Source organism: Aquarana catesbeiana, linkage group LG05 (assembly GCF_042186555.1).
Source record: "Aquarana catesbeiana isolate 2022-GZ linkage group LG05, ASM4218655v1, whole genome shotgun sequence".
Taxonomy (NCBI): domain Eukaryota; kingdom Metazoa; phylum Chordata; class Amphibia; order Anura; family Ranidae; genus Aquarana; species Aquarana catesbeiana.
The window spans coordinates 51,885,980-51,906,763 of NC_133328.1; the positions used below are offsets into that span (position 1 = coordinate 51,885,980).

The 20,784-nt window shown below is 44.1% G+C and overlaps 1 protein-coding gene across 1 annotated transcript in view; it reads left to right on the plus strand.

Moving 5' to 3' along the window:
• MALRD1 (MAM and LDL receptor class A domain containing 1) overlaps positions 1 to 20,784 on the plus strand; it is a 737,846-nt gene that overhangs the window by 24,393 nt on the left and 692,669 nt on the right. The gene's annotated exons all lie outside the window — the stretch shown is intronic.

Sequence of the window (20,784 nt, forward strand, 5' to 3'; positions counted from 1 at the left end):
CTTTCTATTAATTTTGATCATTATGGCTTACAGCTAGTGAAAACCCAAAGTTCAGTATCTCAAAAAAATAGAATATTACATAAGACCAATAAAAAAAAGTTTTCTTTAATACAGAAATGTTGGCTAACTGAAAATGATGAACATGTACAGTATAGTATGCACTCAATACTTGGGTGGGGCTCCTTTTGAATGAATTACTGCAATAATGCGACGTAGCATGGAGGCGATCAGCCAGTGGCACTGCTGAGGTGTTATGGAAGCCCAGGTTGCTTTGATAGCGGCCTTCAGCTCATCTGCATTGTTGGGTCTGGTGTTTCTCATCTTTCTCTTGACAATACCCCACAGATTTTCTATGGGGTTTAAGTCATTTGAGTTTGCTGGCCAATCAAGCACAGTGATGCCATCATCATTAAACCAGGTATTGGTACTTTTGGCAGTGTGGGCAGGTGCCAAGTCCTGCTGGAAAATGAAACAGCATCTCCATAAAGCTGGTCTGCAGAGGGAAGCATGAAGTGCTCTAGAATTTCCTGGTAGAGGGCTGCGCTGGATTTGGATTTGATAAAACACAGTGGACCAACACCAGCAGATGACATGGCTCCCCAAATCATCACTGGCTGCGAAAACTTCACACTGGACTCATGCAACTTGGATTCTGTGCCTCTCCACTCTTCCTCCATACTCTGGGACCTTGATTTCCAAATGAAATGCAAAATTTACTTTCATCCGAAAAGAGGACTTTGGACTACTGAGCAACAGTCTAGTCTTTTTCCTTAGCCCTGGTAAGATACTTCTGACATTGTCTCTGGTTCAGGAGTGGCTTGGCACAAGGAATGCAACAGTTGTAGCCCATGTCCTGGATACGTCTGTGTGTGGTGGCTCTTGAAGCACTGACACCAGCCATAGTCCACTCCTTGTAAATCTCCCCCAAATTCTCGAATGGCCTTTGCTTCACAATCCTCTCAATGCTGCAGTTATCCCTGTTGCTTGTGCACACTTTTTCCTTCCGCTTAACTTTCCATTAATAAGCTTGGATACAGCACTCTGTGAACAGCAGCTTCTTTAGTAATGACCTTTTGTGGCTTACCCTCCTTGTGGAGGGTGTCGATGACTGTCTTCTGGACAACTGTCAAGTAAGCAGTCTTCCCAATGATTGTGTAACCTACTGAACCAGGCTGAGAGACCATTTAAATAAAGGCTCAGGAAACCATTACAGGTGTATTGAGTTAATCAGCTGATTAGAGTGACACCATGAGTCTACAATGTTTAAGTTTTTAACACTATTCTAACTTTCTGAGATACTGAATTTTGGATTCTCACTAGCTGTAAGTGCAAGCCATCATCATCATCAAAATTAGACAGAAGAAATGCTTGAAATATATCACCCTGTGTGTAATGAATCTATATAATATATGAGTTTCACTTTTTGATTTGAATTACTGAAATAAATAAACTTTTTGATATTCAAATTTGTTGAGATGCACCTGTATGAAGTAAGAGGTAGCTTGAACAGGTGGTGGAGCACAGCGGTGGAACACTGATTATTGGCACATGAAATTGGATTGAAGCACGCTTGTTTCAATGTGATAGATACACACAGATAGTGGACTTTTATTTTGCATTTCTTATTTATTGATATATTTCAACACTGATTTCAATCACAATATTTGTGGGGGGTTTATGTGGAATCGTATGTCTATATAATTATATTACCATTAATATAATTATATTACCATTACAATTATTAAATTTCATATGGATTTTTTATTATATATCACCAGCACTATTTTAGATATACGTGTATTTAAAGAGGAACTGCAGTCTACTCACATAGTTTGTATTAAAAACATCTTTGCCTTTCTGAAGCTTCTCTCCAACCACTTTAGATATTATGTTATATATACTGTGAATCTGTACTTGCCAAATATGCTGCAGAAATCTCCCTCCACTAAGTCTGGCTGCATCCATTTTAACTGTGGGCAGCTGAAGCTGCTGCCTGTTCACTTCCTGGATTTACACAGACACACAGAGGCACACCTCCAGCTCTGCAGCCCTGCAGCTCTCATTGGCCCTCTTATTACCCATCCCTCCTCCCTTCCTGGCAAACTCTCACGAGAGTGAGATAGAGAGCTGTGTATGATGTCATAAGCCTAGACTAATGACCAGACAAAAAACAGGAAGTGGGCTGTATAAGGTATTTACTTGCAGAAAAAAATGTTTTACTATCGAAAGTTAAAACAAGAAGGGCAAAAGATTTAATAGATAGAAAGTTGAAAAAATTACTGAAGGTCAGTTTCAAGGTTTTTGGTTGCTCTGCACTATTAGTTGTTATTAATTCAAACTTCAATGAAGTACGCTGAACCCTGTTCAAACAGAACCCAGGGAAATTTTCACTACTCTACTGTATGTATGGAATGCACCTTTTTAACATTTTATGTTGAATTTTAACAACATTTTCACAACATTTCTGTGATCTATACTGTTGTTGTATTTTGAAAGTTCCATTGGGTTAATTAATTTGTGGTTTGTAGTATAATAGGGATGAGGTACTCCCTATTATGGGATGATTGGTTGGAATTCTCAAGGATTTTATATATAATATATATATATATATATATATATATATATATATATATATATATATATATATATATATATATATATATATATATATATATAATCTATATATAAAAGGAATTCTCTCCAAAATAAAAACAGCTCATTGGAGCAAGTGTTCCCTTTGCCTCTATTCCTCAATGCACTGTCTAATTGGGCAACTAAGTGGCAAATGAGGTTTAATGTTGATAAATGTAAAGTTATGCCCTTGGGGGCTAATAATATGCATGCATCATACATACTAGGGGGAGTACAGCTGGGGGAAATCAATGATGGAGAAGGATCTGGGGGTTTTGGTAGATCATAAGCTCAAAAATAGCATGCAATGCCAAGCTGCGGTTTCCAAAGCGAGCAAAGTCCTTTCTTGTATTAAAGCGGAGTTCCACCCAAAAATGGAACTTCCGCTTTTCGGAATCCTCTCCCCCTCCGGTGTCAAATTTTTATATTGTAGGCCTGTAATTCTTAGCAATAACACACTTAAATCTTCCAAACAAGAGTCTAGTAGATATCCTGGGTATGATAAAGTTTGAAACACAAAATCATAAATTATAATATAATAAATAAATATAAATAATTATAAAAAATAATAATATAATATTAATAAAATTAATTTCCCCATGATTCACTATCGCTCAATTCTGCAAGTGTTTTAATTTACTATCGCTGTTTTCTAGCTGGTCTAAAACCACTTTTGACGTAAAGGGACACTTTTTGGTTGCTATTGACAATCTCCAGTTTCCAGGCAGAAAGAACAGTATATATAATATCAAACTGCATGCAGGACACTGGACAAAGCACTAGGGACAAAGGGATGTGAAATAATTTCATACAGTAATGTAATCTGTAAGATTACAGTGCACTGTATGTGTTATGATTTTTACATTTTTTAATTTGCCGCCGGGCTCCGCCCCATGCGTTGCGACGCTCACAGGGAACGGAGCCCGGCACACAGAGGCATCAGGCGGAGGTCACAGCCCGCAGACACAGCGGGGGGACATCACAGGATCCTGGGGACAAAGTAAGTATACCGCACCAGGATCCTGCAATGCAATCCCGAGTGTGGCTCGGGGTTACCGCTAATGGCACTGAAATTTAACCCCGAGCCACACTCAGGAAAACCTCCAGGGAGGTTAAGAGAGGTATGGACTCCAGAGAGAGAGATATCATTTTGCCCTTGTACAAATCATTAGTAAGACCTCTTTTGGAATATGTAGTTCCGTTTTGGGCACCAGTTCACAAAAAGGATATCGGGGGAACTGGAGAAAGTGCAGAGAAGGGCAACCAAACTGATAAGAGACATGGAGGAGCTCAGGAAAGAGGAAAGATTAGAGGAACTGAATTTATTCTCTCTTGAGAAGAGGAGATTAAGATTAAGTGGGGATGTGATCAACATGTATACATATATAAGTGGTCCATATAGTGAACTTGGTGTTCAGTTATTTACTTTAAAGTGGATGTAAACCCAATGTCATCCTTTCTAAACTACTGCCATTGGGGTTATCTATAAGGATATACATGCCTCCTGCATGTATCTTTACCTGTCAAATGTCTCCCCTCTGTCTGTTATGAAGGCTGAAAAACTGCATATTCTGTGGGCGGGTCTGTTGTCTGGAGCTTGTTGGGTGGAGTCGTGATGTCAGTTGGATTCCGCCCACCTCTACACTCCCCTTGTCAATATGCATTTTCTCCTGTGTATTTCTTACACTGAACTTCTGCTATGATCTCTAACATCCAGTGAAAAGACAGGAAAGTAACCACATGACTTCAGCATGCCAAATCATGCTGAGGTGTGGAACAGCCAATCCTTGCAGAGCTGCTGAAGAAAGGAGTGGGGGTGGGAATGAAAAAATACTGCATGTCTTAGGCTAGTGCACGAGATATGTAAATCACCTGTCACTCACAGCAAGGGGGAGGATTTGACAAAGTTTTTCTCTGTTTGTCAAGTTTTATCTCACTGAACAATAAAAGAGGATTGCTCAGAGATGGATTAACTCTTTGTGGCAAGACTGGGCTCAAATGATAGGAAATCTTATACTCTACATTATGACATTAAAAAAAAAAAATTCTGGTTTACATCCACTTTAAGGTCATCATAAAGGACAAGGGGGCATTCTTTACGTCTAGAGGAAAAAAAGATTTCCAAATACGGAAAGTTTTCTTCACAGTAAGAGCTGTGGAAATGTGAAATAGACTACTAGAGGTGGTTCTGGCAATCTTAGTAGATTGCTTTAAAAAAGGCCTGGATTCTTTCCTCAATGTACATAATATAACTGCATACTAACATTTATAGGTAAAGTTGATCCAGAGAATATCCGATTGCCTCTCGGGGCGATCAGGAAGGAATTTTTTCCCCTGATGGAGCAAATTGGATCATGCTTTGCTGGGGTTTTCGCCTTCCTCTGGATCAACTGTGGGTGAAGGATTGTGTATAAGGGATTGTTTTTTTTTTTTTTTTATTATTTTTTTTTTTGTTGAACTGGATGGACTTGTGTCTTTTTTCAACCTAACTATGTACCTATGTAACTATATATTCTTGTTTTAGTGATGACAATGGTCATCAGGACACATAGAGGGTAAATCTTCCCACTGCAGACATAGACAGAAATAAAAACCTGACACAGATTCCTGTCCTTCCCAACCATAGCCAAAACGGAGAAAAATTTGATTTGACTGATACCCTTTTAAACAGAAATTGTGCATTTAAGGCACCATCAATGAACACTGGACGAATGATCTCCTAATATTTTCCCTTTACGATGTGAAACCAAAAGGCCAAAATATATTATGATATATAAATGAAAAAGAAAGTGTCTGCTCTCTATTTATTATGATTCTACGCCTTTGTCATTATCTTGATTAATTCTCTTCTAAATTTCAACACCAGAACAAAGTCTTAAAAAGGTAATTCATTACAGGGAATATCTGCTGAATCATTAACTTGTCTTGATAATCGACAAGTAATTTACTTTATAGATTAATGGAATTGTTTGAAGTATTTGTCATCAGCCCTAATTACGTTACAAAAAGGAATTTTGCCTGATTCTATTAAATGTTAAAGAAATATTGATTATTATTGCATCATCTGTAATATCAAACTAAAGTAAATTTTCTTAAAGCAGTATTAAACCCAAACCAAAAAAAATGTAGTTGTGGTGGCTGCATTTGTTTTTTGTGTGTTTTTTTAGACTTTTTTCCTGCTGTTTTCAGCTGGTGATCTGGCCAGTAACACACCTCCTTTAATAGAGTGCCCCCACTCTGGATGAAGGAGAACAGGCAGGGCCGTCTTTACTATTGATTGGACCCTGGGCGGACATTTTCTTGGGCTCCCCCCCATGAAATTTTGTGCTCCACCTGCTCTGAAACATACAATAAATAACAGCTAGACTCAAAATCAGTTTACTAAATCAGATCAGGCAGTGATTGTGATTGGTTGCTAGAGGTTACAGCATATCATTACTGCTCATTGGCTGCTAGAGGTCACAGCACGTGACTTCTGCTTGTTGTTAATTGGTTGCTAGAGATTACTGTACATCAATACTGCTCACTGATTGGTTGCTAGAAGTTTCTGCACTTTAGTACTGCTCACTGATTGGTTGCTAGACTGTACTCAGGGAGGCATGATATACATATGAATGCCGCCTCTATTTACATATCAATGCAGACAGTCCAACGCTATTAACATATTAATGGTGCCGCTATTTACATATGAATGCTTGTTATTTACATGTAAACACGGGGTCTACGGGTGAGTCATCTGTACAAAACAATAGGGCAGAGCTGGGCAGCATTAGTAACAGAACTTCACACTGAGATACAGCACAGGACTAAAACTTCAAGGCAGAGGCGTTACTAGAATCTTCAGGGCCCCAGTGCAAGAAACCATGAAGGGCCCCACCAGGGTTGTTGCTAGGTCTACAAAAGATCTTGGGCTAGAGCCCATAGCAGCTAAGTAAGGAAAGTCATACATACACTTTGGCGGGCATACACATGTATATAATATATACGTGTGTGTGTGTGTGTATGTGTAATATATATATATATATATATATATATATATATATATATATAGTTACATATCTGAATGCGGATCCCCCACTTACATCAGGGTCCCCAGAGATCCCCCCTTACATCAGGGTCCCCAGAGAGCCTCCCTACTTACATCAGGGTCCGCAGAGAGCCTCCCCCTACATTAGGATCCCCAGAGAGTCTCCCTACTTATATTAGGGTCCCCAGAGCCCCCCTCATTACATCAGGTTCCTCAGAGAGCTCCCCTCAACATCAAGGTCCCCAGAGAGCCTCTCCTTACATCAGGGTCCACAGAGAGCCCCCCCCCCCCTACATCAGGGTCCCTAGAGAGCCTCCCCTTACATCAGGGTCCCCAGAGAGCCTCCCTTTACATCAGGGTCCTTAGAGAGCCTCCCCCTATATTAGGGTCCCCAGAGATCCTCCCCTTACATCAGGGTCCCCAGAGAGCCTCTCCTTACATCAGGGTCCCCAGAGAGCCTCCCTACTTATATCAGGGTCCCCAGAGCCCCTCTCATTACATCAGGGTCCCCAGAGAGCTCCCCTTAACATCAAGGTCCCCAGAGAGCCCCTCCTTACATCAGGGTCCCCAGAGAGCCTCCCCCTACATTAGGGTCCCCACAGATCCTCCCCTTACATCAGGGTCCCCAGAGAACCCCCTTACATCAGGGTCCCCAGGGAGCCCTCCTTACATCAGGGTCCCCAGAGAGCCCCCCTACATCAGGGTCCCCAGAGAGCCTCCCCTTACGTCAGGGTCCCCAGAGAGCCTCCCCTTATATCAGGGTCCCCAGAGATTCCCCCTTACATCAGGGTCCCCAGAGAGCCTCCCTACTTACATCAGGGTCCGCAGAGAGTCTCCCCCTACATTAGGATCCCCAGAGAGCCTCCCTACTTATATTAGGGTCCCCAGAGCCCCCCTCATTACATCAGGGTTCTCAGAGAGCTCCCCTCAACATCAAGGTCCCCACAGATCCTCCCCTTACATCAGGGTCCCCAGAGAGCCTCCCCTTACATCAGGGTCCTTAGAGAGCCTCCCCCTATATTAGGGTCACCAGAGATCCTCCCCTTACATCAGGGTCCCCAGAGAGCCTCTCCTTACATCAGGGTCCCCAGAGAGCCTCCCTACTTATATCAGGGTCCCCAGAGCCCCTCTCATTACATCAGGGTCCCCAGAGAGCTCCCCTTAACATCAAGGTCCCCAGAGAGCCCCTCCTTACATCAGGGTCCCCAGAGAGCCTCCCCCTATATTAGGGTCCCCAGAGATCCTCCCCTTACATCAGGGTCCCCAGAGAACCCCCCTTACATCAGGGTCCCCAGGGAGCCCTCCTTACATCAGGGTCCCCAGAGAGCCCCCCTACATCAGGGTCCCCAGAGAGCCTCCCCTTACGTCAGGGTCCCCAGAGAGCCTCCCCTTATATCAGGGTCCCCAGAGATTCCCCCTTACATCAGGGTCCCCAGAGAGCCTCCCTACTTACATCAGGGTCCGCAGAGAGCCTCCCCCTACATTAGGATCCCCAGAAAGTCTCCCTACTTATATTAGGGTCCCCAGAGCCCCCCTCATTACATCAGGGTCCTCAGAGAGCTCCCCTCAACATCAAGGTCTCCAGAGAGCCCCTCCTTACATCAGGGTCCCAGAGAGCCCCCCCCTACATTAGGGTCCCTAGAGAGCCTCCCCTTACATCAGGGTCCCCAGAAAGCCTCCCCTTACATCAGGGTCCCCAGAGAGCCCCCCCTTACATCAGGGTCCCCAGAGAACCTCCCCTTACATCAGGGTCCCCAGAGAGCCCCCCCTTACATCAGGGTCCCCAGAGAGCCCCCCTTACATCAGGGTCCCCAGAGAGCCTCCCCTTACATCAGGGTCCCCAGAGAGCCCCCCCCCTTACATCAGGGTCCCCAGAGAGCCTCCCCTTACATCAGGGTCCTTAGAGAGCCTCCCCCTATATTAGGGTCCCCAGAGATCCTCCCCTTACATCAGGGTCCCCAGAGAGCCTCCCCTTACATCAGGGTCCCCAGAGAGCCTCCCTACTTATATTAGGGTCCCCAGAGCCCCCCTCATTACATCAGGGTCCCCAGAGAGCTCCCCTTAACATCAAGGTCCCCAGAGAGCCCCCCTATGTCAGGGTCCCCAGAGAGCCTCCCCTTATATCAGGGTCCCCAGAGAGCCTCCCCTTACATCAGGGTCCCCAGAGAACCTCCCCTTACATCAGGGTCCCCAGAGAGCCCCCCTTACATCAGGGTCCCCAGAGAGCCTCCCCTTACATCAGGGTCCCCAGAGAGCCTCCCCTTACATCAGGGTCCCCAGAGAGCCTCCCCTTACATTAGTGTCCCCAGAAAGCCCCCCCTACATCAGGGTCCCCAGACAGCTGACCCCCCCCTTCCTTCAAGAGGTTCCCCATGTACCTGGCTGGTGGAGGTGGAAGGCGGCGATCGGCAGCTCTATGGTGTCCACAGGCAGGGAATCTCCATGAGGCTTGTAGTTCTTCTCCCGAGTGTATACAGTGGAGAGGGGAGGGGCCTCTGACCCGGGCATGTATCAGTAGCAGTGTACAAGCAGAGCGTCTCACTGAAAGTGAAACTGATACCTGCCCAGGTCAGAGGCCCCTCCCCTCTTCTCTCCACTGTATACACTGACACTCGGGAAGAGAGAACTACAAGTTCCAGGGAGATCCCACCGCCCACAGGCATAATAGAGCTGCCGATCGCTGCCGATCGCTGCCTCCCACCTCCCCCCACTGCATTCTAAACGGCAAGCCAGAGGTGCAGGGGGAGATGCCGGGTCTTGGGCCCCCCCCCACAGCGGCAGAATGGCAGGGCCCAGTCGCAAGACGGCCCTGAGAACAGGGGGCACATTATGACAGCAGCATTGTCAGTCTTGCGGAGGGAAGTGTTAAATGCACTGGCAGATTTAAATACACTAACACACTGAAGCCAAACTCCAGTTTACATTTTAAAAGCAGTTACAGCAAATAGTTTTCTTCCTTTTGGGATAAAGGTTTTACAAAAGTAAAAAAAAAAAAAAGTTGACCAAAACGAATGCAGCCACCACATCTAAAAATCAGTAAGCTGAAATATAATAAATGCCTGCTTTTGGGTTTAATACCAGTTTAAAATTGCTAAGTAATTTGCATAGATTTTTTTCCTTGTACAGTATGTAATAGCACTAGTACAATAATACAGACAAAAGGCAGACAGCCTGAAAATGTAATTTGCTGATAGGGATTCTATCAAGAAGACAAAGCTTTTTCTGAGTCCATCAGTGTCCACATTTATGTTACAAATGTAAAATGAAATTCTGATCCCACCCATGTGGAAAAATTCAATGTGGGGTCCAGGCTCACAGCATTGTCCATAACTCTGATACCCCATACACACGATCAGAAAATCGTACGGAAAATACCGCTTTCAAAGCGATCGTACGATAATCGGATCGTTAGTACAGAGCTTTCGAGAGCCGATCATGACAATTCATCTGATATTATTCTATCGGACATGCACATAAAATTTTTTTGTACAATGCCAGATCGTGCGATTTTCGTTTAATCAGTACAGCTATCGTTCGAAAATGCAATACAAATGCATTACAACACATGACATCACTTCCGAATTTTTTTTCTGTCGTACAGGAATTTTCGTGACTTTAGTAAACTCATCAGATTCGATTTGAGATTTGCATGCAAAAAAAAAAGAACGATCATTCGTCCGATAATCTCATCGTGTGTACGAGGCTTGACTCTGCATTGGGGGTGATTTATTAACCCTTGCTGACCACCCCATGTGCATACAGTGCGGAGCGGCGGCTCGTACAGGCAGAATCACATACAGTTACACGATTCTGCACTTCCGGGTCTGCGGCATGCTTGGACACAGAGGGAGCCAATCAGCGGGTCCGGCAGACCCGATGTCTGCCGGGACCTGCCGATTGTTCCCGACAGAGGCAGAACGGTGGTCTGTGACAAGGAAAGACAGAGATCCTGCGTTTCTGATAAGCAGGCACACGGATCTCTGTCTTCCCACAGTACAAGCACCTCCCCCTCAGTTAGTCCCCCCTAGGGACACATTTAACCCTTTGATCGCCCCTGATGTTAACCCCTTCCCCGTCAGTGTCATTAGTACAGAGACAGCGCATATTATTTAGCACTAATCACTGTATTAGTGTCACTGGCCCCCACAAAGTGTCAAAAGTGTCAATTAGTGTCAGATTTGTCAGCCACAATATCGCAGTCCTGCTATAAGTCACTGATCCCCGCCATTACTAGTAAAAAAATAAAAATAAATACAAATTCCATAAATATATTCCATAGTTTGTAGCCAATATAACTTTTGTGAAAACCAATGAATTTACACTTATTGGGATTTTTTTCTACCAAAAATATGTAGCTGAATACATATTGGCTTAAACTGATGAAGAAATTTGATATTTTACATTTTTTGATTGGATGTGTTTTATAGCAGAAAGTAAAAAAATTTTTTTTTTCAAAATTGTTGATTTTTTTGTTTGTTTATAGCGCAAAAAATAAAAACCGCAAAGGTGATCAACTACCACCAAAAGAAAGCTCTATTTGTGGGAAAAAAGGACAATAATTTTATTTGGGTAGAACGTCGCACGACTACGCAATTGTCAGTTAAAGTAACGCAGTGCCGTATCGCAAAAAATGGCCTGGTCAGGAAGGGGATAAAACCTTCTAGTGCTAAAGTGGTTAAAGATGTTAAACATATTTATTTTACAAAGTGGATTCTGCTCACTTTGACTTGTGCAAGAATTAAAACCAAAACAAAACTGCATTTTTGCTTGCACATTATTGAATGATTATTGAATGATTGAAATCAGCAGAGCTTCTCCTCATTCACAAAGCGAAGTGTAAGTTCACTTTAGTGAATAGCCCATACTGCTGCAGTAAATACATCTGCAGTTATCCAAATGTCTATCAAAATGTATCTACAGTTTTTCCTTAGAAACAATCACGGAGATTTGTATTGGGGGGCTATGGGGGCTGCCAAAGTAACCTGAAAATACTATATCTCTGGCTGTCATTCTGAACCAATGGAATTCTGTTTCAAGCACAGCTGTATGCATTGACATACCTCCCTTTCACACTGGGGCGGTTTGCAGGCGTTATTGCGCTAAAAGTACCGCCTGCAAACCGACCCAAAACAGCCGCTGCTGTTTGTTCAGTGTGAAAGCCCGAGGGCTTTCACACTGAAGCGGTGCGCTGGCAGGAGAAGAAAAAAAACGCACCGCTAGCGGCCGAAAACAGCCGCAAAAACGATGGTAAAACAGCGCTAAAAATAGCGCTGTTTTACCGCCAACGCCCCCACCGCTCCAGTGTGAAAGGGGCCTTAGGCTACTTTCACACTGAGGCATTGCAAAACCGCGGTAAAAACGATGAACATTATTACCGCGTTTTTGCTGCGTTTTTACCGCGTCAGCGGTAAAAATAGCGCTAACGCCCATGCGTTTTATTCACGTTTTTATAGCGTTTTTTTAAGCGTTATCGTCAGCAAACCTGACCATGTGACCATGCTGTCATGTGACCTTCCCTACAGTTTCTGGGTGGTTTTAAAGCGTTTTTACCGCGTTATTACCGCGTTTTTACAGCGTTTCCCATTCATTTCAATTGGGAGCCCCGAGGGCTTTCACACTGAAGCGGTGTGCTGGCAGGACAAGAAAAAAACTCCTGGCAGGAGAAGAAAAAAAACGCACCGCTAGCGGCCGAAAACAGTCGCAAAAACGATGGTAAAACAGCGCTAAAAATAGCGCTGTTTTACCGCCGATGCCCCCACTGCCCCAGTGTGAAAGGGGCCTTAGGCTACTTTCACACTGAGGCGTTGCAAAACCGCGGTAAAAACGATGAACGTTATTACCGCGTTTTTGCTGCGTTTTTACCGCGTTAGCCCATGCGTTTTATTCACGTTTTTATAGCGTTTTTTAACCACTTCAGCCCCGGAAGGATTTACCCCCTTCCTGACCAGAGCACTTTTTACAATTTGGCACTGCGTCGCTTTAACTGCTAATTGCGCGGTCATGCAATGCTGTAACCAAACGAAATTTGCGTCCTTTTCTTCCCACAAATAGAGCTTTCTTTTGATGGTATTTGATCACCTCTGCCGTTTTTATTTTTTGCGCTATACACGGAAAAAGACCGAAAATTTTGAAAAAAAATGATATTTTCTACTTTTTGTTCTAAAAAAAATCCAATAAACTCAATTTTAGTCATACATTTAGGCCAAAATGTATTTGGCCACATGTCTTTGGTAAAAAAAATGTCAATAAGTGTATATTTATTGGTTTGCGCAAAAGTTATAGCGCCTACAAACTAGGGTACATTTTCTGGAATTTACACAGTCTTTAATTTATGACTGCCTATGTCATTTCTTGAGGTGCTAAAATGACAGGGCAGTACAAAACCCCCACAAATGACCCCATTTTGGAAAGTAGACACCCCAAGGAAATTGCTGAGAGGCATGTTGAGCCCATTGAATATTCATTTTTTTTGTCCCAAGTGATTGAATAATGAAAAAAAAAAAAAAAAAAAAACAAAATTACAAAAAGTTGTCACTAAATGATATATTGCTCACACAGGCCATGGGCCTATGTGGAATTGCACCCCAAAATACATTTAGCTGCTTCTCCTGAGTATGGGGATACCACATGTGTGGGACTTTTTGGGAGCCTAGCCGCATACGGGGCCCCGAAAACCAATCACTGCCTTCAGGATTTCTAAGGGCGTACATTTTTGATTTTACTCCTCACTACCTATCACAGTTTTGAAGGCCATAAAATGCCCAGATGGCACAACCCCCCCCCAAATGACCCCATTTTGGAAAGTAGACACCCCAAGCTATTTGCTGAGAGGCATGTTGAGTCCATGGAATATTTTATATTTTGACACAAGTTGCGGGAAAGTGACAATTTTTTTTTTTTTTTTTTTTTTTTTTGCACAAAGTTGTCACTAAATGATATATTGCTCACACAGGTCATGGGCATATGTGGAATTGGACCCCAAAATACATTTAGCTGCTTCTCCTGAGTATGGGGATACCACATGTGTGGGACTTTTTGGGAGCCTAGCCGCGTACGGGACCCCGAAAACCAATCACCGCCTTCAGGATTTCTAAGGGTGTACATTTTTGATTTCACTCTTCACTGCCTATCACAGTTTCGGAGGCCATGGAATGCCCAGGTGGCACAAAACCCCCCCAAATGACCCCATTTTGGAAAGTAGACACCCCAAGCTATTTGCTGAGAGGCATGGTGAGTATTTTGCAGCTCTCATTTGTTTTTGAAAATGAAGAAAGACAAAAAAAAAAATTTTTTTTTTCTTTTTTTAATTTTCAAAACTTTGTGACAAAAAGTGAGGTCTGCAAAATACTCACTATACCTCTCAGCAAATAGCTTGGGGTGTCTACTTTCCAAAATGGGGTCATTTGGGGGGGGGTTTGTGCCACCTGGGCATTCCATGGCCTCCGAGACTGTGATAGGCAGTGAAGAGTGAAATCAAAAATTTACGCCCTTAGAAAGCCTGAAGGCGGTGCTTGGTTTTCGGGGTCCCATACGTGGCTAGGCTCCCAAAAAGTCTCACACATGTGGTATCCCCGTACTCAGGAGAAGCAACAGAATGTATTTTGGGGTGTAATTTCACATATTCCCATGGCATGTTTGAGCAATATATCATTTAGTGACAACTTTGTGCAAAAAAAAAAAAAAATAATAATAATTTGTCTCTTTCCCGCAACTTGTGTCACAATATAAAATATTCCATGGACTCGACATGCCTCTCAGCAAATAGCTTGGGGTGTCTACTTTCCAAAATGGGGTCATTTGGGGGGGTTTGAACTGTCCTGGCATTTTATGCACAACATTTAGAAGCTTATGTCACACATCACCCACTCTTCTAACCACTTGAAGACAAAGCCCTTTCTGACACTTTTTGATTACATGAAAAAATTATTTTTTTTTGCAAGAAAATTACTTTGAACCCCCACACATTATATATTTTTTTAAAGCAAATGCCCTACAGATTAAAATGGTGGGTGTTTAATTTTTTTTTTTCACACAGTATTTGCGCAGCGATTTTTCAAACGCATTTTTTGGGGAAAAAACACACTTTTTTACATTTTAATGCACTAAAACACACTATATTGCCCAAATGTTTGATGAAATAAAAAAGATGATCTTAGGCCGAGTACATGGATACCAAACATGACATGCTTTACAACTGTGCACAAACGTGCAGTGACAACAAAATAAATACATTTTTAAAAGCCTTTAAAAGCCTTTACAGGTTACCACTTTAGATTTACAGAGGAGGTCTACTGCTAAAATTACTGCCCTCGATCTGACCGTCGCGGTGATACCTCACATGCATGGTGCAATTGCTGTTTACATTTGACGCCAGACCGACGCTTGCGTTCGCCTTAGCGCGAGAGCAGGGGGGACAGGGGTGCTTTTTTTTTTTTTTTTTTTTTTTTCTTTATTATTTTTTTGCTTTTTTATCTTATTTTAAAACTGTTCCTTTCATTTTTTTTTTTTTTTAATCATTTTTATTGTTATCTCAGGGAATGTAAATATCCCCTATGATAGCAATAGGTAGTGACAGGTACTCTTTTTTGAAAAAATTGGGGTCTATTAGACCCTAGATTTCTCCTCTGCCCTCAAAGCATCTGACCACACCAAGATCGGTGTGATAAAATGCTTCCCCAATTTCCCAATGGCGCTATTTACATCCGGCGAAATCTAAGTCATAAAATGCTCGTAGCTTCCGGTTTCTTAGGCCATAGAGATGTTTGGAGCCACTCTGGTCTCTGATCAGGTCTATGGTCAGCTGGCTGAATCACCGGCTGCATTCTCAGGTTCCCTGTTGAGACAGGAGAGCCAGAGAAAAACACGGAAGACGGTGGGGGGGGGGGGGGGGGCATTCTCTCCCACTGCTTGTAAAAGCAGTCTAGAGGCTAATTAGCCGCTAGGATTGCTTCTACATGAAAGCCGACCGCTGGCTGAAAAGAATGATACCAAGATGATACCTAAACCTGCAAGCATCATTCTGGTATAACCACTCAAAGTCGTGAATGCTGTACTCAGACAAAAATATGGTTAACAATAAAGCACAGTAAACGGTAAAGTATAAAAAATTGCAGACCTGAAAAGCAAACATGATAAAACATAATAACAATAAAACATTGCAGAATAGAATACAGTAAAAAAGAGCAGAACAATAGAGAGAATAGAGAGAGAGAGAATAGAGAGAGAACAATAAAACGACAACTATTATTTTTTATTTTATATTTTTGTTTGTGTTTTTTTTTTTTTTTTTTTCACTTTTTTTGTAACTGTAACTTTTATAACTGTAACCGGTTCCAGGTTCGGGTCTCTCAAAATGCGATGGCATCTTGGGAGACCCTGTGAAAGTGTGTCCTAGTCTGTGCAATGCTGTACCCTACGCTAATACTCAGCTAGTGAATGGTAGCGTTCAAAACATTCACCAATGCAAAGACCAGGATTGTCAGGACAGGAGGGACAATAATAGCGGGTGTCACGCCTATATCCGCGCTTGCTGCAGACACATCTTTTTTGGGGGGGTTCGCTGGGTAGGGGTACTCGGGAGGACATAAAAATGCCTCTCATGCAGCCGACTGCATTTGGTTGGGGATGTGAATGGGGGAAGTACGGGCGCTGCAGAAGTGGTGGGTTCCCAATTAGGATTGGCGAATGCAGCAGGAAGGGCATTATGGGCACGACGGGCCTGTGTTTGTCTTTTTGGTGGCAGCGGGACACTACTTGTGCTTGCCACCTCACCAGCTTCAACTGCACTTATGGGACTCGCCACGTCACCAAGTGTTACTGCAGTGCTGGTTTGACTACGACCGGGGTGTACTAGGCCGCTGGCGCTTGCCAGTTCACCAAAACGCTACCAAAAAAACTGTTAACGATCGCAGGGATCAGGCCTGACTCTGCGAACGCTGCAGTTATGCATTTAGTGTTTTGTAAGTGACAGTGATCGATCGATACTGCACTTGGGTGGGCTGGGCTGGGCCGGGCGGAGGGGCAAAACACAGGTGCTAGCAGGTATCTGGGCTGATCCCGCTAACACTGCGTTTTTGGGAACCCTAAACTGCTGGGGACGCCAGTATAGATCTGATCGGATCAGATATTGATCAGTTCAGATACTATACCACTAAGGGAGGTGTACAGTGCGTGCGTGGGTGTTAGCGCTACTGGCACTAACCTGACGCTGCCTGGGGCTGGTGCTTGCCAGTTCACCAAAACGCTACAAAAAAAACTGTTAGCGATCGCAGGGATCAGGCCTGACTCTGCGAACGCTGCAGTTATGCGTTTAGTGTTTTGTAAGTGACAGTGATCGATCGATACTGCACTTGGGTGGGCTGGGCTGGGCCGGGCGGAGGGGTAAAACGCAGTTGCTAGCAGGTATCTGGGCTGATCCCGCTAACACTGCGTTTGTGGGAACCCTAAACTGCTGGGGACGCTAGTATAGATCTGATCGGATCAGATATTGATGCGTTCAGATACTATACCACTAAGGGAGGTGTACGGTGCGTGGGTGTTAGCGGTACTGGCACTAACCTGACGCTGCCTGGGGCTGGTGCTTGCCATTTCACCAAAATGCTACCAAAAAAACTGTTAGCGATCGCAGGGATCAGGCCTGACTCAGCGAACGCTGCAGTTATGCGTTTAGTGTTTTGTAAGTGACAGTGATCGATCGATACTGCACTTGGGTGGGCTGGGCCGAGCTGGGCGGAGGGGCAAAACGCAGGTGCTAGCAGGTATCTGGGCTGATCCCGCTAACACTGTGTTTTTGGGAACCCTAAACTGCTGGGGACGCTAGTATAGATCTGATCGGATCAGATATTGATGCGATCAGATACTATACCACTAAGGGAGGCGTATGCTGCGTGCGTGGGTGTTAGCGGTACTGGCGCTAATCTGACCCTGCCTGGGGCGACGCATATCACCGCCGGGCGATCAGGGGGCTAAATCTTTATTCGGTAATAAACGGCGGGTTCCCTGACACTATAAAAAATAAACAAACTAACCAGCATCACCCGTAACGGTTATACAGTGATCAGTGGTGAAAGGGTTAACTAGGGGGCAATCAAGGGGTTAAAACATTTATTAGATAGTATATGGGGGTCCCTGTCGCTATAAAACTCTGACGGCGAACCTAAATATTTACGTCCCTAACTAGCATCACCAGCGACACTAATACAGCGATCAGAAAAATGATCGCTTAGCGACACTGGTGACAGGGGGTGATCAAGGGGTTAAAACTTTATTAGGGGGGGTTAGGGGGGTACCCTAGACCTACAGGGGGCCTAACACTCACTGCCCTGACACTGTAACTGTCACAAACTGACACCAATACAGTAATCAGAAAAAAAAAAAAAAAAACAAAAACCTGCTGGTGTCAGTTTGTGACAGGGGGGGGGGGGGTGATTGGGGGGGGATCGGGGGGCGATCGGGGGGGGGATCGGGGTGTTTTGTGTGCCTGGCATGTTCTACTGTGTGTGTGTGTGTGTTGTGCACTTACATTGCAGTCTTCTCTCCTCGGCCCGGAACGGAAAATACCGAGCCGAGGAGAGATGACATCATTTCCTCTGCCTCTGTGTACAATACAGAGGCAGGGAAATGATCCCATTGGCTGAGAGCGATCGCGAGGGGGGGGCCACGAATGGATGGCCTCCCCCTCACCTCCGATCGCCGGGGGAGATTTGCCGACCGCCGCAGGCACCGGGGGGGGTCCGATCGGACCCCCCACCCGCGGGCAGGCAAGGACGTACATATACGTCCTTTTGCCTGCCCGTGCCGCTCTGTCGACGTATATAGTCGTGCGGCGGTCGGCAAGTGGTTAAGCGTTATCGTCAGCAAACCTGACCATGTGACCATGCTGTCATGTGACCTTCCCTACAGTTTCTGGGTGGTTTTAAAGCGTTTTTACCGCGTTATTACCGCGTTTTTACAGCGTTTCCCATTCATTTCAATTGGGATAGACGTTTTTACAGCGCTATTTTATGCGCCCCAAAGATGCTCCAAAAAAGCTGTTTGCAGGATTTTTTCCAACGCACAGCCAGCGCAACTCCTCAGTGTGAAAGGTTACACTGAGATACACGGGGGGCGTTTTTCATGCGGTATTTAGGCGGTAATTTTAGCGCTAAAACGCCTGAAAAATGCCTCAGTGTGAAAGGGGCCTTAGGTTCGATTCACATCTATGCATGTTGCTTTTGAGCGTTTCTGGAGTTTTTTTTGTGATGCTTGCCATGTTTTTGAGCAGTGTTTTTGCGGCGTTTTTGCGGCGTTTTGCGTTTTTTTTTTACATTTTTTTCTAGACTGTATACAGTTTCAAAAAAAAAAAAAAACGCCAAAAACGCAAAATGCATCAAAAACGCTGCAAAAACGCTGCAAAACGCTGCACTTGCGTTTTTGATGCTGGTCCATTGAATTCTATTACATGCAAAACGCTGCATTTTGCATGAAAAAAGTCCCTGACCCTTTCCAAAAACGCAGAGGTACAAAAAGGCATTGATGTGAACATGTTCCATAGGAACCCATGTTAAAAAATTCCCATGCATTTCTGCAAAATGTAAAATGCATCAAAAAGCGCGCTAGTGTGAATGGAGCCTAAGGGCCCATACACACTGCTGCAATTTAAAATACGATATGCATTTTTTTAAACCGCATATCTCATTTTTAGCATGTTTCTAATGCGTCGCGTTAAAACTTAATGCAATGCGTATGTGTTTTACATGTGTTCTGCATGCATTGTCATCCCTGGTCACCTGGGAAAAAATTGACACATGACTGAAAAAATAAACGTAAAGAAATATGGTGCATTTCCATTGATTGTAATAGAAGGTGCATTTTTGCTGTGTTTTTTTAAACAGGGCATCAAAGATGCAGCAAGCACACTTGAAAAAAAATGCAGCACAGAGATGTGAACAGATAGATAAGATTCAAAGGGAACTATTTTTCATGTGTTTTTGTCATGCTGGAAAGGTGCTTTTTGGCACATCAAAATTGCAAGCAGTGTGTTGTCTGACAGCTGATCACATGGTAAGGGGTCGGGATTGGCCCCTTACTCTGATCTGTGGTTAGCCGACTCTCATTGAGAGCGTGCAAAGGGGAGGACGTCATATGACAGCCTCCTGGCAATGTAGGTCCGTGCTGTAGCCGTCTTTCGGCTATAGTGCGGATGTGAACAGGTTAAGTTTAATACATACTCTACAGCAGGGGTTTCCAAACTTTCTGAATAAATTGCCAGTTTACTGTCATTCTGATGGACTGGCCAGTGAGAGTAGAAAATGCCCCAGTGTTAGTGGGAATAGACTATGTCTCAGGCTTGGTGGTCAGTGGGATTAAAAAATTACATAATGCCCGTGCCCAGTAGGCAGAGGATTAGTGCCCCATCATTGGTATCAATAGGAGGAAAAATACCCCATCATTAGTGTCACTGGGAGGAATAATGCCTCATCATTGGTGTCAGTGGGAGGAATAGTCCCCAATAGTTTATATCAGTGGGAAGAATAGTGCCCTATTGGTATCAGTAGGAGGAATATTGCCCCATCATTGGTGTCAGTGGGCGGAATAGTTCCCCATCATTGGTGTCAGTGGGAGGAATAGTGCCCCATCATTGGTGTCAGTGGGAGAAGTAGTGCCCTTCATTGGTGTCAGTGGGAGTAATAGTGCCCCATCATTGGTATCAGTAGGAGGAATTTTGCCCCATCATTGGTGTCAGTGGGAGGAATTGTGCCCTATCATTGGTGCTAGTGGGAGGAATAGTACCCCATCATTGGTATCAGTGGGAGAAATAGTTCCCCATCATTGGTGTCAGTGGGAGGAATAGTGCCCTGTCATTGGCGTCAGTGGGAGGAATAGTGCCCCATCATTGATGTCAGTGGGAGGAATAGTGCCCCATCATTGGTGTCAGTGGAAGGAATAGTGCCCCATCATTAGTATCAGTAGGATGAAAAGTGCCCCATCATTAGTATCAGTAGGAAGAATATTGCCCCATCATTGGTATCAGTAGGAGGAATTTTGCCCCATCATTGGCGTCAGTGGGAGGAATAGTGCCCCATCATTGGTATCAGTAGGAGGAATATTGCCCCATCATTGGTATCAGTGAGAGGAATAGTTCCCCA